Below are 22,076 nucleotides of genomic sequence, written 5' to 3'. Positions count from 1 at the left end.
ATTTGAAAGTCAGAGTTACATGGAGAGAGAAGGAGAGGCAGAGAGAGAGAGAGGTCTTCTACCCACTGGTTCACTCCCCAGTTGGCTGCAATTGCCGGAGCTGTGCCAATCTGAAGCCAGGAGCCAGGAGCTTCTTCTGGGTCTTCCGCGCAGGTGCAGGTGCCCAAGGACTTGGGCCATCTTGTACTGCTTTCCCAGGCCATAGCAGAGATATAGATTGGAAGTGTAGCAGCCAGGACGTGAATCACAGCCCTCACAGGATGCTGGCACTGCAGGTGGTGGCTTTACCTGCTACACCACAGTGGCCTCCATTATCTGGTATTATGGATCTTCCCTTTTGAGGAGTAGACACCTATGGCAGATAGAATTCTAATATAGAATTCCAAGTATTGAGACTGGATCTGGATCAAAATGAATGGAAATATTTTGTTAAGGTGGAGATCTTGGTGGGGAATGCATAATACTTTTTGCATCATTCTACTTTGTCATTTGGAAATTGATGCAAGCATTGAATACGATAATGATTATTTATTCATTAAACAGGTGTTTGCTAAATTAGGGCAGTGTGTCTCAGCACAGGTAAGCTCTGAAAATAAAATGGAGATACAGAACAGACAAAATCCATTCCTCCACTGAGCTGGCAGTCTAATGTGCAAGATAATTTTGTTAAGTCCTACATTACAAATGTAGTAAGTTCTAAGAAGAAATACATGATGTTATAGGAGCATGTATGTTCTTAATAACTGATAATCTATGCTACAGTTGTTCAGCTATCAGCTAAATACAATGGCACACAAGTTAATAAAATATTCAAAATCATAAAAAATACACTGTGCTTTCACAATTTCTACTTCATAATACTTACCTTTATTACCTTCTTTGATGTATGTAGGAAGTCATCCTTTCCTCCTTCCAATCAAGTCAAGAACACCAGCTCTGTGCCAAAAGCCATTGTTCTGGGAGGAAGCGGGGTACAGACAAAATCAAAAGTGTTGAGAAGAGAAAATTTGTCATAAAAAACTCCTGATCCTTCATCCAGTTGAACCATCAGAGAAGGCATGGCCTTGCTTCATGGCTATCAGGCACCTAAAAAGAAATTTATAGTGAATATTAGGGACATAATTTACTCGTCTATGAATTTTTTACTGTAAGGGATGAGTTTTGTAAAGTTGTTATCTTTAAGCTAGGTGTAGTGGCAAAGTGGGTTAAGTCACTGCTTGCGATACCTGCATCCCATATGCAAGTGACTAGATTTGTTTCACCTTCGTTTCCATTCCAGCTTCTTGCTAATGTGAAGTTTTGGAGGCAGCAGATAATGGCCCAAGTAAGTCGGTCCCTGTCTCTTTTGTGGAAAGCCCAGAGGGAGGTCCTGGCTCCTGGCTTCTACTGGCCCAGCGCAAGTTGTTGACAATATTTTGGGAGTGAACTAATAAATGGAAGATATCTCTCCTTCTCTCTTTGTATAATATATATATATATATATTTGAAAACATGTATATTTGTATATATATATATATAGCTCTATTTTTTAATAAATAAGCAAATAAGTAAACTTTTTAAAAATAGGCATCCTTTACTTGAATGAATATGTTTTTGAAGCATCATTCTTCATTTTATTTGTTTGATTACATATGTACATCACCAAATCTGTGAGATTTTGTGAGATAGGAAAAATGCATTCATGCATCTACTCTAAGATACCAACACACCCTTAGCATATGTCAGAATGCAATATATTTAATTAATAGGACATAAAATTTTTACATATATATAAAAAATTGAAACATGGTTATCATGTCTACCATTTGTATTATTTTTATATTATAACTGTGGTTTTATGCTATACATATTTTATATATTAACACATTATCATGTTTTAATCTACTACAGAAATTTTTGAAATAAAGAAGCTATTATTCTCAACTCAAACATAAGGACAATAAAATATGTGAAGTTATTTGAGTTTCATGGGTCAAAAAAATAAGCAACATAATTCATGAGTTCAAAATCAATGTTATTTGAATGTGACTTGAGTTGTCATTGCTAAGTATAGACCAAGTTGATATTCATATTGTTCTTTTTAAGATATATTTACTTGAAAGTTAGGATGACAGAGAGGGAAAGAGAGACAAGGGAGAGATCTTCCACTTGCTGGTTCACTTCACAGTGACTGCAACGACCAGGTCTGAACCAGTCCAAAGCCAGGATACAAGAACTCCATTTTATTTTTCCATATATATGGCAGGCCAAGCTTTGGGCTATCTTTTGTAGCCTTTCTGGGTATATTAGTAGGAAGCTGATTTGAGGCAGAGCAACCAGGATTGGAACCTGCACTCTCATATGGGATGCTGGTGTTGCAAGTGGCTGCTTAATCTTATGTGCCACAGTGCTGCTCCCTAATCGTTTAATATATATGGCTACTTCAGTAAGTTCAAGGAGAAATAAAACTAACAGAAAAGTTTATTTTAGTTCAAAAATATTTTAAATCCATTTGACGTTTTTCATAATACACATTTCCATGAAATTTTTGAAGATTCATCGGATTTCAAAAATATTTTCTCCAAGATAAATTTATCTTAGTGACATTTATTCGCATACTTAAAAATGTCCTTGAAGAAAATCAGTTACTGTTTGTTAGCTTCAGATAGAAAATTCTCTTAGTCTTTCCTCTTCCTTTTAAATAATGTCCAGATCAATACACAATTATAGTAGCAAATAATGAAATCAAGTCATAGAGAATTTAGATCATATTTACAAAAGGTCATATTTATATGTGCATTACCTATATGTATATTATATCTGTATACACATACAGATACACACACAAAATAATATAATGGATCTTCAAAGGTTTCTATATTGCAAATCCAGAATGTGCCTATTAGATCCTGTCTCTTAAAGAATTATATGATGGCAATGCTGTATAGTTTAATGAGTCCTATCATAAGTTAGAGGTAAGTGGTTTTCCAGAACATATTTTCAAAATGCCAAATTAATATCTTGATTTTCTGAATGTAGTTGATATACAATCAAGAATTCTACAATTTGATTTGATGCAGAAATCATGCATTATTGGTTTGTGATTTTTAAAAATCAAGACAATTGTCGCTCCCCCTCTTCGCGGAGGAACGACACAAGACCCTGCGTTGTTCTTTCGTCTGCTCGGCCCTCCCCGGGTTTGCTGCTGGTTCTTCCCGGGTTGGCTACCGACCCTTCCACCTCCGTGGAGGGGCGGGCCCCCTGCCACCTTCCCCACTTCTGCGGGGGAGCGGCACACCGCCGGCTGGCTCTCTAGGGGGCTGCACAGGTGTTATTCGGATAGATGTTCCTGGTGCATGTTGTCTCTCTCCTCCTTTATAGTCCTCTTCCACCAATCCCAACTCTGCTACCCACACGCCGAGTAGGCTGCTCTCCTCCAATCAGGAGCAGGTCCTACAGTTTATTGGTTGAACTGGAGCCAGCTGTGTAGAAGCTGTTTCTCCCTTCTCAGCGCCATATTGTGGGAGAGCAGATGCATAGAATAAGTCTTAATTCCAGTAACAGTCTAGTCCGGGTTGCTCCCCACAGACAATAAAAATGCATTACCATTTAAAAATATGTACTCAGGGTAACACTTATTTAAGTGGAATGTTCAGTTTTCTGCCAATCAGTATTTTTTATCTTGCCATTTCCACTACTTTTTAACATCTATTGCAACTTTTCTTTTTCTTTACAAAAACTGACCTAACTATAAATATTTTCAATATCTTTAAATGGTAATGAAAATACTTACTTGAAAATGTATTTTGGTATTTTGGTTTAATGCTTTTATTTATCAGAGTCATGTACTATTTCATCCACTAAAAGGGGAAAATAAGAAATAAATATATGTAAATAGCAGAATAATTATAAATAACTGTCTACCTGTTTAGATTTACTTAAAATATCAGACAAAAGAAATGAGTATATCTGAAAAGTAATAGTGATTGAGGTACCTCATGTCTTGTTGCATTTTATGACATAGAGAAAAAATAGATTTATTAAAAATATTTCCTCTTCATTTGTGTTGACTCACTAGTGTGAATGGTACAATTAAAACAACAGGGGAGGAATATACAACTATAAATGTTTTAGTTACGTTGTAACTATAAAAACATACACAACTTGTTTGAGATAAAATCTGCAATAGAGATTTCAGTACTTTAATTTCAAAGAAAAAATAAGAGTTTATAAACAAACATATATAAAACTCTTTGGTGAAGAACACACGATTGATAATATCTCTGTTTTCCCAATTACCAAACATAAGAGATAGAGAAAGGTGAATTGCTGAGTACAATACCTTCTTGAACAAGAAATTTTGCATTTGGAGGGCAATAATGTAGCTCTTGGAGTGATTTTCTGTTCTCAGTATCCAGGAAGGAGGGCTAAGATAAATACACCCTCAATACAATACAAAGGTTAACTAAATTAAAGCACTCTGGATGGAGTCTAACTCTCAGCTCATTCTTATGCCATAGATTTCTATACATGGCATGTGGACAACAAAGAACACTGTATGTAGAGAATAGTATATAAAATAAACTTGGAGGTATAAATAAGAGAGATCACATTCATGAAAGAGGATATTAAAGCATGCATAACTAAGAACATATTATTAGAAACCAGGCAGAGTTAGACAGTGAGAGAGAGAGAGAGAGAGAGAGAGAGAGAAAGAGAAAGGTCACCTTCCATTGGTTCACCCTCTAAATGGCCAAAACGTCCAGCACGCTTCGCCAATCCAATGTCAGGAGCCAGGTGCTTCCTCCTGGTCTCCCATGCTGGTGCAGGGCCCAAGCTGTTGGGCCATCTCCCACTGCCTTCCTGGGCCACAGCAGAGAGCTGGACTGGAAGAGGAGCAACCAGGACAGAATCCGGCACCCCGACCAGCACTAGAACCTGGGGTGCCTGTGCCACAGCCAGAGGATTAGCCTAGTGAGCCATGGCACTGGCTACCAAATGAGTTTTTTTCAGCGCAAAGAGAAATATAATGAATAAAATAGACTTTCTTACTATTTTTTTTTTATTTGACAGGTAGAGATATAGATAGTGAGAGAGAGAGAGAGAGAGAGAGAGAAAAGTCTTCCTTCCGTTAGTTCACTCCCCAAATAGCCGCTACAGCTAGTGCTGCGCCGATCCGAAGCCAAGAGCCAGGTGCTTCCTCCTGGTCTCCCATGCTGGTGCAGGGCCCAAGCAGTTGGGCCATCCTCCACTGCATTCCCGGGCCACAGCAGAGAGCTAGACTGGAAGAGGAGCAACTGGGATTAGAAACTGGTGCCCATATGGGCTGCCAGCGCCGCAGGCAGAGGATTAACCAAGTGAGCCACGGCACTGGCCCCAGACTTTCTTACCAGTAAAATGTCTTAATGGTGATGAGAAAAAAAAATGCACACACTTTGAAACAAAATAATTTCCAAAAGATAAATCAAGATAGCCATTTTTCTTGAGTAATTCAGGTCTGATAAATTTAGAAATAATATAATTTTAAAGCTTATTACAAAAGTGAGGTGATATTTAAATAATTTCAATTTTTAAAGAAAGTAGAGATCATAACAATTTTTACAAGGCCAAGATTGCAAGGCCAATGGAGGAAACATATTGAGATTATTATCAGATCTTTAATGATAGTGTTCAAATAAGGATATAAATTCTCCTTAATTATTTATAGAATTTTGGGAGATAAGGAGCAATAATCATAAAATTTCTTTAGGGGCTGGCACTGTTACTTAGCGGTTAAGCAGCCGCATGTAGTGCTGGCTTAATTTTTAGGGTCTTACTACACTGCAGCTTTTGGTACATCAAATGCATATAGCTCTTTCTGCTTCAAAATTTTGTATTTATTGTTTCAGTCTGGGATATCCTTTTCCTAATTATTTCACAACTATCTTCATCCCTTTGTGTATTTAAATATGCGCCTCCACATTTTAGAAGATTTCTTGACTTCTGAAAACATCTTATCCCCATCCAAAGCATTTATCTGATTGCTCCATATTTCTTTTTTTTTCTTTTTTTTTCTAACACTTGGATATTTATATTTTTTATCTTTTTTTAATCTTTTTCCATCCTTTTATTTAATGAATATAAATTTCCAAAGTACAGCTTATGGATTACAATGGCTTCCCCCTCATAATGTCCCTCCCACCCGCAACTCTCCCCTTTCCCACTCCCTCTCCCCTTCCATTCACATCAAGATACATTTTCGATTCTCTTTATATACAGAAGATCAGTTTAGCATACATTAAGTAAAGATTTCAACAGTTTGCTCCCACACAGAAACATAAAGTGAAAAAGACTGCTTGAGTACTAGGTATAGCATTAAATCTCAATGTACAGCAAACTAAGGACAAAGATCCTACATGAGGAGTAAGTACACAGTGACTCCTGTTGTTGACTTAACAAATTGACACTCTTGTTTATGGCCTCAGTAATCACTCTAGGCTCTTGTCATGAGCTGCCAAGGCTATGGAAGCCCCCTGAGTTCACCGACTCTGATCATATTTAGACAAGGCCATTAACCTGAATCTAATTTGAAATCATGTTGGGCAATAGCTAACCTACTGCCTCTTCCTAATAAACATGTATAATCTCTGGGTTTCAAGCCATCTGCCTCAGTCAATGTTGTACCCTGGACATTTACATATTTATTGATATGTAGAAAAAGGAATTTTTTTTTTTTTTAATTTGACAGGCAGAGTTAGTGAGAAAGAGAGACAGAGTGAAAGGTCTTCCTTCCATTGATTCACCCCCCCCCAAATGGCCGCTGCAGCCAGTGCACTGCGCTAATCCCAAGCCAGGAGCCAGGTACTTCTCCTGGTCTCCCATGCTGGTGCAGGCGCCCAAGCACTTGGGCCATCCTCCACTGCACTCCTGGGCCACAGCAGAGAGCTAGACTGGAACAGAAGCAACTGGGACTAGAACCTGACGCCCATATGGAATACCGGCGCACAGGCGGAAGATTAACCAAGCAAGCCATGGTGCCAACCCTGAAAAAGCAATTTAACAATTGTCAATTCAAGTATGAACTTGTGCGTTGGGAATAAACCTATCTCTATGCTGTTGTTTTTAAAACAATTAATGGATAAAGTAGGCATGAAACAGCTAGCAGAATGTATGATGTGTAGCAATTGGTCAACATTCTTGTTGATTCTATTATGTTCATGATAATTTAAATTAAAAGAATCCACACTGAATTGAATAGTCCCTTTGAATGTTTTTATTATGATAGTATTTTAGGTGGTATAACCTATAAAGAGTAAAAGAAGTTGAAACAATCTAAGAGAATGTCTGAAATGAGTTTTCCTGAAATATTAACACACAAATTTTACCTAGTTGCTTGCATTAGAAATAAGAAAATGTGCATACTTTTAAAAGTGGTGGTGTTTCTTCATAACAATTTGAAATAAAGACGATATTCTCCTCATTATTCTTATATATCTATTACAGGATGATTTCTTTATGACTGAAAAATCTCCAACCCTTTACTTAGACTTGGATCTGACACCATCTTCCACAGATGCAGCTTTTCATGTTTTTTTTTTTTTTCTTTTTCCTTCATTGCTTGGAATAATTATCTACTTTCTCCCACATTACAACTGTACAAATTTACAGACTTTGTATTGTATTTAAATAATATACTTCTTTAATTATTGTAAGATACTGTAAGAAGTCACAATCAAATTTGAGATCCTGGATTTCAGAAGAGAGAAATGCTAAATGCAGATTTGCTAAGTGTGGGCGAGTTTTTGGCCTGGCAGTTAAGACTCCATACCACTGTCCCAAACCAGGGTAGCTGGGTTGCAGTCCAGACTCCAGCTAATGATTCCAGCTTCCTGCCTGCTAACACAGATACTGGGAAACAATGTGTGGCTCAAGTAACTAGATCAATGCGATTCACATTAATCTCTTCTATGTGACTTGTTTTGCCCTATGAGGCGTAAATGCTAAGAGTCAGCATGTAATTAGGCGGGCAGGCATTTCATGCTGTGATGAAGACATTCCTTGGGAGGCACACATCCCATATCAGAGTGACAGATCTGAGTCCCAGCTATTCTGTTTCCAAGTCAAATCCTTGCTAATGTGCACTCAATGAAATAATAGGTGATACTTCAAATAGTAAGCCCCTGTCATACATGGGAGAGCCAGAGTCAGGCCCAGGCTCCTGGCTTCAGCCAGGTTCTGCCCTGTCTTTTGTGGATGTTTGTGGAGTGAACCAGTAGATGGAAGATCTTTCTCTCTTTCTTTCTCTCTCTCTCTCTCTCTGCATTTCAAAAAAAAATTTAAAAATCTCATCACAAAATTTGAAAATATCAAAGATGCTGATAGTAATTGTTTCTTTCAGTTTCAGAAAAATGAATACATGGAATTTCTGTCAGACAACACTACATGAACAAAAATAATTCAATCTTTATTGTTCTAATCAACATAATTTTTCCAACATATTATATTGACAGCATTTACTTATATTCCTTTGATTCAACTTATTGTCATTAAGTAAAATTCTAATGCCAGTTGGAAAGAAAGATGCACATTACATGTTTGACTTAGATGATACACGTGTATATAATTAAGAGATAAAACATACTTTGCAAATTAGGTTTATGTAACTTCCTCTTATTTACTTTGTTGAGGTATATTATGAAAAATTGACCACAAAGTGCATTATTGACAATTTATCTCTGAATTTAGTGACAGTGCTAGTAGCAATCCTTGACTTGTGGTTCCAATCTAATTTCACAGAGCACTATCAGCATATCCAGTTTGGCACTTTGAGCTACTACCATGGCAATTCATTTATAACAGTCCCCAAAACAAATTTCAGCTTCACTAACAGATTGTACTTGGCTGAGGCTGTTTGCGATCTAAAATAGCTGGAATCCTAATGCATGTATATAATGAAATGTCTGACAAGATTCTAACATGGGAGTCTCCTAATGATTTTGTAATGTTTTGACACTCTTGAAAATATGTTTTTAAAAAGCTAGGAAATGCAAGTTTTCCCTAAGCAAAATATCCCATCTGTTCCAAAAAATGTTTCAAAATACCAAAAGCACTAACCACAGCATAGGAACAAGCAATTGTGTGATTTAATTTCTTTAAATAGATGGTCCTTTGATGAGATAAATAATATGAATTACAGAAACCTTCAAAATCTTGAGTTTAAAATGCAACTGACTGGTAACCTTTAAAGGTAACTGACTAAGGGAATTGTCAAAGATCCCCCAACTGTAGCAAAATGTGTCCTGTATGCTCCTATTAGAGACACTAAAAAGAATATTTAAAACCTTATTAGTTTAAAGCACAAAGAAAAAAGTGAGTTTTATACTAAATAGGGTAGTGAATGTACTCCCTTTAGACAGCTATTACGAACATTCATCATTTATTGCTCCAGTTGAGGGGATTTTGACAATTCCCTTTACAAATCACCTTTCAAGCTACTCTGCCAAGCTGATGAGGCTGAAATACTGATTTGAGTTGTCCACAAGTTAGCTCAGATGATTGCAAGTCATCCTGAGTTCTGTTCTTTTTCAAGCTGTATCTACGACCTTGAAAATATTACAATTAACACTTTCCTATTATATATAGTACATAGCTTTTTTTTTAGTTTCACAATATTTCATACGTTCTCTTCCATATTATAAATAACTCCTTACTTAATGTAGGGTTAATCCTTGAGTATAAAATAAACTGAAAATAGATCATTACCTGTGGCGTAGCAGGTAAAGTCGCCGCCTGCAGGGCCAGTGTCCCACTTGGGTGCCCGTTGGAGACCTCACTGCTTCACTTCCGATTCAGCTCTCTGCTATGGCCTGGGAAAGCAGTAGCCCCTGCACGTGTATGGGAGACCCAGAAGAAGCTCCTGGCTTTGAATCCGTGCAGCTCCGGCCATTGTGGCCACTTGGGTAGTGAACCAGCTGATGGGAGGATTCTCTCTCTCTCTTTCTCTCTCTCTCTGCCGCTCCTTCTCTCACGGTGTAACTCTGACTTTCAAGTAAATAAATAAATCTTTAAGAAAAAAGTTAAGAGGGAATAAGAGAGGAAGGAGTAGGAAGGGCAGAAAGCTGGGTGGGAGGCAGGTTAAAGTGGGAAGTAGCACTATGTTCCTAAACCTGTATACATGAAATACATGAACTCTGTTTAACATAAATCAAAAAGAGAAAATTCAAAGAAAAAAATACGTACTCCTTAACTTATCCATTTCAAATTAAATAAAACTGAAGTCCTGAAAGATACAATAACCCACATGTTTAAAATAACTGACAAGGTATAGGGTATTGTTCGACTAGTAGTGTTGTTTTTAAGTTTCATAGTAGAACACATTAAGGACAGAGATCCTACGTGGGGAGCATGAACCCAGTGACTCCCGTTGTTGATTTAGCAATTGGCACTCTTATTTATGACGTCAACAATCACCCAAGACTCTTGCTATGAGCTGTCTAGGCTATGGAAGCCCCTTGAGTTCACCAACTCTGAATTTGTTTAGTCGAGGCTGTATCACAGTGGAGGTTCCTTCCTCCCTTCAGAGAAAGGTGCCTCTCTCCTTGATGGCCTGTTTCTTCTGCTGGGGTCTTGTTCACCAGGATCTTTCATTTAGATTTTTTTTTTTGCCACCGTGTCATGGCTTTCCATGCCTGTGAGACTCTCATGGACCTTTTAGCCAGACCCGAATGTCCCAAGGGTTGATTCTGAGGCAGGAGTGCTGCCATTCTATGAGTCTGCTGTGTGTCCTGTTTCCCCCGCAGGATCATTCTCTCCCTTTTAATTCTATCCTTCATTATTTGCTTACACTGGTCTTATTTGTGATATCTCATCAACACATACCCCATCTTTTGATCTGTTGTGTATTTATACTTATCACTTTACCAAGTGTGCTGGCATTGGTACCTGCCTCCTTGGTAAGATTGAGTTGAAATCCACTGGCACATTTCTAGTTCCACCATTGGAGGTAAGTTCGAGTGAGTATGTGCCAACCTATATATCTCCTATACCTTGTGCAGTTGTGTGAGTGCAGCCTGTTGAAATCCTTGCTTAGTATATTCTAAATTGATCTTCAGTATGTGAAGGTAATTGAAAATGAAACTCAATGAAGGGCGGGATGGGAGAGGGAGTGGGAGAAGGGAGGGCCATGGAAGGGAGGGAGGTGGGGGGGGGGAGCCACAACATACAAAAGCTGCACTTTGTAAATTCACATTTATTAAATAAAAAAATAACTATATAACAAACAAAAAAAAAGAAACAGGAAAAAAAAAGAATTTAATACTTTATCCTTTTAGTATTTTTTTTTCATTTTTTTTAACTTTTATTTAATGAATATAAATTTCCAAAGTACAGCTTATGGATTACAATGGCTTCGCCCCCATAACGTCCCTCCCACCCGCAACCCTCCCCTTTCCTGCTCCCTCTCCCCTTCCATTCACATCAAGATTCATTTTCATTTCTCTTTATATACAGAATATATACGAACTTCTATAAGTTTTTGTTTTCAAGTAACAAGTTAAGTTTAAGCAGCTAAATTTTTTGAAAGATTTGTTTTTTTTTTAATTTTTATTACAAAGTTTTTCTTAAATTTTTTTTTAACTTTTATTTAATGCATATAAATTTCCAAAGTACGACTTATGGATTACAATGGCTTCCCCCCCCATACTGTCCCTCCCACCCACAAACCTCCCCTTTCCCACTCCCTCTTCCCTTCCATTCACATCAAGATTCATTTTCGATTATCTTAATATACAGAAGATCAGCTTAGTATACATTAAGTATGGATTTCAACAGTTTGCTCCCACACAGAAACATAAAGTGAAAAATAATAGATGATTTTTTTTAAATGATGATGAAATCAGAGTAGACCTATTGTCATGTTTAATCCCAGTGAGAGTCAAGTTGGGAATTGATAATTTCTTTTTTTTCTTTTTTTTTTTTTTACAGAGGATCAGTTTAGTATGCATTAAGTAAGGATTTTAACAGTTTGCACCCCCATAGAAACACAAAGTGAAATATATTGTTTGAGTACTCGTTATAGCATTAAATCTCAATGTACAACACATTAAGGATAGAGATCCTACATGAGGAGTAAGTGCACAGTGACTCCTGTTGTTGACTTTACCAATTGACACTCCTGTCTATGGCATCAGTAATCTCCCTATGCTCCAGTCATGAGTTTCCAAGGCTATGGAAGCCCTCTGAGTTCTCTGACTCTTATCTTGTTTAGACAAGGTCATAGTCAAAGTGGAGGTTCTCTCCTCCCTTCAGAGAAAGGTACCTCCTTCTTTGATGACCTGTTCTTTCCACTGGGATCTCACTCGCAGAGATCTTTTGCCAGAGTGTCTTGGCTTTCCATGCCTGAAATACTCTCATGAGCTTTTCAGCCAGCTCCGAATGCCTTTAGGGCTGATTCTGAGGCCAGAGTGCTATTTAGGACATCTGCCATTCTATGAGTCTGCTGAGTATCTCACTTCCCATGTTGGATCACTCTCCCCTTCATTTACTCCATCAGTTAGCGTTAGCAGGTACTAGACTTGTCTATGTGCTCCCTTTGACTCCCAGTCCCTCCACCATGACCAACTGTGAACTGAAACTGATCACCTGGAAGAGTGAGATGGCATTGGTACATGCCACCTCGATGGGATTGAATTGGAATCCCCTGGTATGCTTCCAACTCCACCACTTGGGGCAAGTCAGCCTGAGCATGTCCCAAATTATACATCTCTTCCCTCTCCCATTCCCACCACCATGTTCAACAGGGATCACATTTCAGTTAATTTCAACACTTAAGAATAACTGTGCATCAATTACAGATCTAAACCAGTCATATTAAGTAGAACAGATAAAAAAACTACTAAGAGGGATAATGTATTAAGTTAGTATTTTTTATGTTCTACTTAAAACTATTGGTTGAACTCTGTAATTAATACACAAATACTCTTAGGTGTTTAATTAATGCTATAACTAGTACTCAAATAGTATTTTACACTTTATGTTTCTGTGTGGGTGCAAACTGTTGAAATCTTTACTTAATATATGCTATATTGATCTTCTGTATATAAAGATAATTGAAAATTAATCTTGATGTGAATTGAAGGAAAGAGGGAGTGGGAGAGGAGAGTGTGGTGGTGGGAGGGAAGTTATGGGAGGGAAGCTATTGTAATCCATAAGCTGTACTTCGGAAATTTATATTCATAAAATAAAATAAAATAAAATAAAAATATAAAAAAATAAAAAAGAGATTATAAAAATAAAAAAAAAACTGACAATGAGTGCAGTGAGAATTTCTAATGCTAGTTCATTGGGGTGCCCTTCCTCCCTCTTCCTCCTTTTCTCTCCTCCTCCCTCCCTCTCTTCCTCTCTCCCTCTCTTCTTTCTTTCCTTCACTTTGTGCTTCCTTTGTGTGTTTTTTTTCTTTATATAGGAATTACAGATGTTTTTTTCATTTAATTGAGTTTTAAAATGCTTGCAAATAAAAGTAAACATTATGAAATGTATAATGGATATATGAATATGCATTTAACTTAAATGTTACTCTTTTATTATCACTTAGAAAACTCAAGTAATTTTATTTATATGAAAACACTTATTACATTGAACATAAATATTTATCTTATATCTTAGGCTTCATTTTAGCAAATATAAGAATTAGATTTTTTTGCTTTACTGATGCTCAGGGAAAATCACTATGGATTGTCTCCTCTCTGATCATGTTAGCAATGCTACACTGAGCAAACTCAGTAAATGTGAACACTACATTTCTATTGGTTGCTTTGCAGTGGTAATTTTGCTGATACAGAGAGTAATATAGATGTTCTAAGACAGATTCACCATGAAATTAATGTATCTTAATGTATACGGTCCCTCACTTACTAAGGTTGTACATAATTCTTATTCTTCAGTTTTATATTATTTGTTGATTTTTTTTTAACATATTTTGTTTACTTATTTGAAAGTCAGAGTTACGGAGTTGGGGGAAGAGAGAGACAGAGATCTTCCACCTGCTGGTTTACTCCCCAGATGGAATTGATAGCAGAAGCTGGACAGGCCAAGGTGAAGAGCCAGGAACTTCATTGGGATTTCCACATGGGAGGCAGGGGTTCTGCTTTTCCCAGGCCATTAACAGGGAGCTGGATGGGAAGTGTGACGTGAAGTGGGCCCATATGGGATGCAACAGCTTTGTCTACTACACCACAATGCAAGCCAGGAGGTTTATTGAATTATGTTTCAGGTTCCAAAATTTGTCTGATTTGCCTTTAGTTATTTTTATAATAATACAATTGAAAATATTTCCAATAACTTTGAAACTTATCATACGTATGCCCATTTTACTCTTAAAATAATTGTCAGTACTCAGAGAATCATTTCTAAAGGTGAGCGAAGAAAAGGGTGACCATATAAATTATAATCTAAATCAGTATAATCTATGTATATCCCAGAAAAACTGGAATACATAATCTCTTGCCATAAGCTAAAATACCGATAGACACAAATGTACAAAAATTTCACCTTTGGTTGAGTAAACTAAGAAAAATGAGAGTGCATGAGGACCTGAATGATTTTTTTTCAGGGATTTGAAGGCTGTGTGAAATAAAGGTGAGTGTTCTTGAGACTCTCATGATTACAAAAGTAACAATACCAAGTGTAAGACATGAATCAAATTTAAGTTCATCATAAAGAAAAGTCAAATTTAAGTTCATTAAATCAAAATTTAAGTTCATTATTAGGAAGAATCACCTGTCCTCTTCCTCTCAGCCCACTTTGAGAACTACAACTGTCGAAGAGCAGAAAGTCTTCCCTTAAAACCATCTGTGCTTTGTCATAGGAAATATCTTCATAGTACTAGGATGTCCCAGTAAAAGACAAATGATAACGAGCAATCTGCATTGGCTGAGAAAAATCATATGAACTCTGAGATGGAAGTAGACCACATAGGGGTTAACAGTTAACAGCTAATAGTCAAACATACTGTTTCACATTTTAACTTCTCCATGTAAAGTCTAACAAGGAGACAGGAGAAATAAGTCATTGCCTACATTGCCTAGATAATATTTAAATTTTACTTGGATTATTGCTAACATTATTTCAAAATGCTTAAATTAGCTAATTGGAGCACAAGAGCACAAATATTTGCATATTATGAACATGACAATTTTTTTTATCTGAGAAATTTTGGATGGTGAGTCCCTTAGTTTGCCTTGGGACACATTACGCATGCACAGCTGGCTTAATAAAGTAAGGAAACATTTCATCTCACATGCAAAGAAGTTTAAAGACTCTAGAATAATTAGCTGGTTTTGGCTAGTGCTTTGGCATCTGTTGCTTTGTCACAGATTACAATCTCCTGTTAGCATCTCTCAGATGTTTGATCACACCATTTTATATTGGGACAAATGAGTCTCTAATCTATAGTATCAATAGCCACCAGGACCTGATACAGCCCTTCCAATTAAGAGGAGAAGGAAAGCATGTTTTGGAAATGGAAGATACTACTAAGTCTGCAAGGCTTTTCACATTGTCCAAAGGGATTTTACACTTGGACATGAAATATTAGATAATAAGTAAATGTGTTTCCATAACTTGGAAAGAGAAATTATCCTTTTATTTATTATCACCTACATCTATTCATATTAATATTAGCTCACAATACTTTGTAAGTTTAATAAATAAGACAAATAATATCAAGTATTTGAGCAAATTAAGATTATATAACATATTATAGTCACTCCTCTAATATTCCTACTTAAACTCTTTCTTGATTTACAAGTCCAGAGAGCAAACTTTTGATGCCCCCTTGAAGGTAATTGGTGAACAAAGATATTACAGATATAAAAGAACCTTTCTATTTGGGTTGTTCTGAATATAAAATTTTAACAGAGTTGTCAGATTAAAGCACATATGTCATCTAACAGAAAACATGGTATCTATTTAAACTGCTATGTATATGTTTATTAATTGAATAAGCTTTAATATGTTTTTGCAGTAGAGGAATGCAACTTAACAAACTTACAAACTTGAGAATTTTCACTACTCCATAAATGAGGTAACTTCATGATTCTGTTTGCTTATTCATTTTTCCAATTGACTCTAATTGTGACTTATTCTAAAGCCACATACAAGAATGAAAATAGATATATTCATTGTAGAAGAGAAACTCAGAAGTAGCAAGGCAGATAAAATTCACCTTCTAGATAAACTATGCAGAATATAAATAATCACTTTATTAACAGTGTTACATGAGTGGTAACTTGTAGATTATTTCTCATTTGCTTCATCAATTGTCTTCTTTCAATCATACATAATTTTTTCTTGAAGGAATAATTAAGTATGTACATTCAGTATACATAGTTATTCTACAAAGTAATAAAAATTAAAATATAAAATTTTCCATACTTACTTTATGTAGTGATTTTACAACATTCATTTTACAACATTCATTTTAAATTTAGGAACTTAATGTTTAGAAAAGCAATAATTATGTTAATCTATTTCTTCATAACTTAGATATAATTGAATTTTCTGAATGATTCTAGCTTAGTTTTAATCCCTTTGGAAATGAATCTTTACAATATTTGAGTGTCCCATTCACTAATAAATAGGATGCATTTTTTTAAATTGCTCATTTATTTGAGAGAGAACAAACAGAGACAGACAGAAAAAAGAGAGAGCTCTCATTTGCTGGTTAACTCCCCAGAATGCCCAAAAATGGCCAGGCCTGAGCTAGGGCCAGAGTCAGGGGCCAAGGAACATGCAATTTTGGTTCTCTACATATGGCACAGGAACCAATCAGTTCAGCTATCACCGCTGCCTCTTAGGGTCTCAACTGGCAAGAAGTTGGAGTCAAGAGCTGGAATAGGGAATAAAACCCAGGTATTCTGATGTGGGATGTGGGCACCCTAAGTGCTAGATTAAACATCTGCCCCCAAGAGGATGTATTTTTAATTTTTGTGTTAATTTAGCTTTTGTATTTATTTTCTTATTATTACTTTATTACATTGTAGCAAATCAGTGACAAGTAGAAAAAGTAGAATATATATCACCTTTAATGATATTCCATCAGTGGATAGTTGATCCAGATCAAAGTAGTATTTTCCCATGATCCCTCTCTGTTACCCATCCTGTGTATCTATGTTATAATTATTAAAGCAAAGAGAAATAAGTGATTTCTAGTTTCATTTTTTTCTTCCTTGATTTCAACTGAGAGTATTTACTAAAATAATTTAATTAACATAGTAATCAAATTATTTGAAATGACGCAGGAGTTTTTTTTAAAGATTTATTTATTTATTTGAAAGTCAGAGTTACACAGAGAGAGGAGAGGCAAAGAAAGAGGTCTTCCATCTGATGGTTCACTCCCCAAGTGGCCACAAAGGTCAGAGCTGTGCAGATCCAAAGCCAGGAGCCAGGAGCTTCTTCTGGGTCTCCCACGTGGGTGCAGGGGCCCAAGGACTTGGGCCATCTTCTACTGCTTTCCCAGGCCATAGCAGAGATCTGGATTGGAAGTGGAGCAGCCGGGACTAGAACCAGCATCCATATGGGATGCCAGTGCTTCAGGCCAGGGCTTTAATCTGCTGTGCCACAGTGCCAGCCCCAAGATTTTTAATTTATATATAATTCAAAGAGATTAAGGTAATTCTGTTGAGCTATTGAGATGAGAAACTGACCAGTTGCACATGTTAAGAATTAGAGGGAGGATAAACATTTTTGCATATTTCAAGGATTTTATCAGAATTAGAGGCTGGAAGGACACCTTCAACGGAGACCAGATTGTGAAATATATTGAAATATATTTAGTGTTTCCCATATTGTGGTTAAGAGAAGCCATAATAGGAAAAGAAAAAATATAAGCAATACTTTCTATTTCATTATGGTTTTATTATTTTCTTTCTTGTTTCCTGTCTTTTCTCATGACCTGAATGTAAAATTGGTAATTTTGGGGGGGCATTTTAGATAGAAAGAAATATGTCACTCAATATTTTTAAGATTAGATTTCTTTATCTGAATTAGTTACAGAGAGGCAGAGGAAGAGAGAGAGAGAATTCCCTGGACACTGATTTACTCTCCAAAAGGCCACAAAGGCCAGAGCTGGGCCAATCTGAAGTCAGAAGCCAGGTCCTTCCTTCGGGTCTCTCACCTGAGTGAGGCCCAGATCATTCTCCACTGCTTTCCCAGGCTACAGCAGAAAGCCAGATCAGAAGCAGAGCAGCCAGGACTTGCACCAGCGCCCATATGTGATTCCAGCACTGCAGGTGGTGGCCTTACCTGCTACGCCACAGCACCGGCCCCACTCCTCATAATTTTTAAAGAATCTTTAGACATTACCTATGGAGTTGCTTCTAATACAAAGTGGGAAAATTAAGTGGCTAAGAGGATTTTGCATCTGACAAACCTCTTAGCTAAGAGGCTCTTTAAAACCAACTCTGTTCTGGTCATTATTAAGAGAAGCAATCTTGCATAACAAAAACAAAGCCAGAGGCATCACAATACCAGATTTCATGGCATACTACAGGGCAGGTATAATCAAAACAGCATAGTACTGGTACAGAAACAGATGGATAGACCAATGGAACAGAATAGAAACACCAGAAATCAATCCAAATATCTACAGCCAACTTATATTTGATCAAGTATCTAAACCAATTCCTGGAGCAAGGACAGTCTATTCAACAAATGGTGCTGGGAAAACTGGATTTCCACATGCAGGCAAGAAGCAAGACTCCTAACTTACATCTTACACAAAAATCCACTCAACATGGATTAAAGATCTAAATCTATGACCTAACACCATCATATTATTAGAGAACATCGGAGAAACCCTGCAAGATATGGGCACATATCACCCTGGTTAGAATGGCTCACATACAGAAATCTACCAACAACAGATGATGGCAAGGATGTGGGGAAAAGGGACACTAACCCACTGTTGGTGGGAATGCAAACTGGTTAAGCCACTATGGAAGTCAGTCTGGAGATTCCTCAAAAACCTGAATATAGCCCTACCATATGATCCAGCCATCCTACTCCTTGGAATTCACCCAAGGGAATTAAATTGGCAAATAAAAGAGCTACCTGCACCTCAATGTTTATTGCAGCTCAATTCACAATAGCTAAGACCTGGAATCAACTTAAGTGCCCATCAACAGTAGACTGGATAAGGAAATTATGGGACATGTACTCTGTAGAATACTATACAGCAGTTAAAAACACTGAAATCTGGTCATTTGCAACAAAATGGAGAAAGCTAGAAAAATCATGCTGAGTGAAATAAGGCAGTCCCAAAGGGTCAAATATCATATGTACTCCCTGATTGGTGACAACTAACCGAACACCTAAAAGGAAACCTGTTGAAGTGAAATGGACACTATGAGAAACAATGACTTGATCAGCTCTTGTCCTGATTGTCGAGGAACAACTTACTACTTTATTCCTTTTAGTACTTTTTTTTTGTTTTGTTTTACTTAATACCACTGGTTGAACATTTAACTGAAAAGTGATCCCTGTTAAATATAAGACTGGGGATAAGAAAGGGAAGAGATGTACAGTTCAGCATATGCTCACTAGGACTTACCCCTAATGGTAGAGCTAGAAATGCGCCAGGGGATTCCAATTCAATCCCATCAAGGTGGTATGTACCAATGACCTCTCACTAGTCAAAGTGATCAGTTTCAGTTCATAATTGATCATAATAATAGGATTAAGTGTCAAAGGGATCACATTTTCAAGACTAGTGTCTGCTAATAGTAACTGATAGAATTAAAAAGGAGAGAACAATCTAACATGGGAAACAGGATACACAGTAGACTCACAGAATGTCAGATGTCCTAAACAGCACTCTGGCCTCAGAATCAGCCCTTAAGGCATTCAGATCAGGCTAAAAAGCCCATGAGACTTTCAGACATAGAAAGCCAAGAAATTGTGGCAACAAAAAAATGACCTAAATCAAAGATCTCTGTGAATGGGATCCCAGTGGAAAGAATAGGCCATCAAAGAAGGCGGTACCTTTCTCTGAAGGGAGGAGAGAACTTCCACTTTGACTATGGCCTTGTCTAAATAAGATCAGAGTTGGCAAACTCTAGAGGCTTCCATAGCCTTGGCAGCTCATGACAAGAGCCTCAGGTGATTACTGACATCTTACTGACATAAGAGTGTCAATTATCAATTGTTAAATCAACAACAAGAGTCACTGTGCACTTACTCCTCATGTAGGATCTGTCCTTAATGTGTTGTACTATGTGAATTAATGCTATAACTAGTACTCAAACAGTACTTTATACTTTGTCTATCTTTTTGGGTGCAGTCTGTTGAAATCTTTACTTAGTATATACTAAATTGATCTTTGTATATAAAGATAATTAAAAATGAATCTTTATGAAGAATGGGAAGGGAGAGTGAGTGGGAGATTGGATGGTTGTGGGTGGGAGGGTGGTTATGGGGAAAAAAGCCGCTACAATCCAAAAGTTGTACTTTGGAAATTTATATTTATTAAATAAAAGTTAAAAAATAAATAAAACTGCCTCTTATTGAGCAAAAAAAAAGAGAGAAGCAGATATTTACAACACACACTGAGAAGATTTTTGAGATCTTCCTCTGCAATGTGACTTACTTCTATTCAGAAGCTTGTAGTGATTAAGAATTCCTCTCTTTTGTGTAGTAAAATAGACAAAGAGTTTTTACTAAGGCAATTTTTTTCTATCTTGCTGTTGATTTAAAGAGTTAAATGTATCTAACACTTAATTTTGCTTTTAATAATTATATTTGTTTAATCCAGAAAAAAATTGATATCTGAATTTATTTTCAAATGAAGAAAGAAGAAGTGCATTCTTTTTTGAATATCGGTAAACCAAATGAACCCATGAAATGTACAGCTATTCAAGCTGAGCTTACCTATAAGTATTTCTAACTGATCTTCTTTTAGACTATTCTAACTTGTTCAAGTGCGATCAGTCAAAATGTTTCAATATATTTATTCTGTATTCTAACTGATGCTTTTTCTTTTAATTTCTGTCAAAAGGACTGGGTCTGCAGTGACCAACTTCCACCGTGTGTATTCTGGTTGCATTGAGTAGTGCCTTTGCTAAGGCCCTGTGGAAGTTTTCTGTCTGTGGTACATGGTGCATCCTCCTTTCTCTCCAACACCTTCTGTTGTCTGCTCTTGTTTCATTGAAACAATATTCCTTTTGTTTAGCTTCTGCGTGGACTTTGTAGTCAGATCTGCGATTCTCAGTTATCGGTGTTAGAAACCATTATTTTGAGGCCTCAAGTTGTCTCTTCTTGAAAGGTTTTACATTAAACTCATCGACCTTTAACTGTAGTGTTAACGCTTAGAATACAGCCAAGTTAGGGGCCAGCATTGTGGCGTAGTTGGTAAAGCTGCCTCCTGTGATGCTGGCATCCCATATGGGTGCAGGTTTCAGTCCTGGCTGCTGCACTTCTGATCCAGCTTCCTGCTCATGTGCCCTGGAAAGCAGAGGAAGATGGCTCAAGTCCTTAGGACCTTGCACCCATCCATGTTGGAAACCTGGAAAAAGCTCCTGGCTCCTGGTTTCTGTCAGGTCCAGCCCCAGTTGTTGTAGCCATCAGGGGAGTGAACCAGCAAATGGAAGACCTCTCTCTCTCTCTCTGTCTCTCTCTCCCTCTTGCAGTCTCTCTCTGTAACTCTGCCTTTCAAGTAAATAAAATAAATATTTTAAAAAAGAATACAGCCAATGCACATCTTAAAATATTATGATAATAATAAATTGTTAGCTTTGGATGAATAAAAAATAAGTTTTTTTTTTATCTTTGCATCCTAATAATAAGCACAGTTCCTTAGCCTTAAATGGAATCCATATTTAATAAAGGTTGCTGGGCCGGCACTATGGCTCACTTGACTAATCCTCCACCTGCGGCGCCGGCACCCCAGGTTCTAGTCCCTGTTTGGGCATTGGGTACTAGTCCCAGTTGCTCCTCTTCCAGCCCAGCTCTCTGCTGTGGCCCAGGAGGGCAGTGGAGGATGACCCAAGTGCTTGGGTCCCTGCACCAGCATGGGAGACCAGGAGGAAGCACCTGGCTCCTGGCTCCAGATCGGTGCAGCGCCAGCC

Source organism: Oryctolagus cuniculus, chromosome 9 (genome assembly GCF_051225735.1).
Source record: "Oryctolagus cuniculus isolate XC-2025 breed Fujian yellow rabbit chromosome 9, ASM5122573v1, whole genome shotgun sequence".
NCBI classification, from domain to species: domain Eukaryota; kingdom Metazoa; phylum Chordata; class Mammalia; order Lagomorpha; family Leporidae; genus Oryctolagus; species Oryctolagus cuniculus.
Note: the sequence above shows the minus strand (reverse complement) of the source record.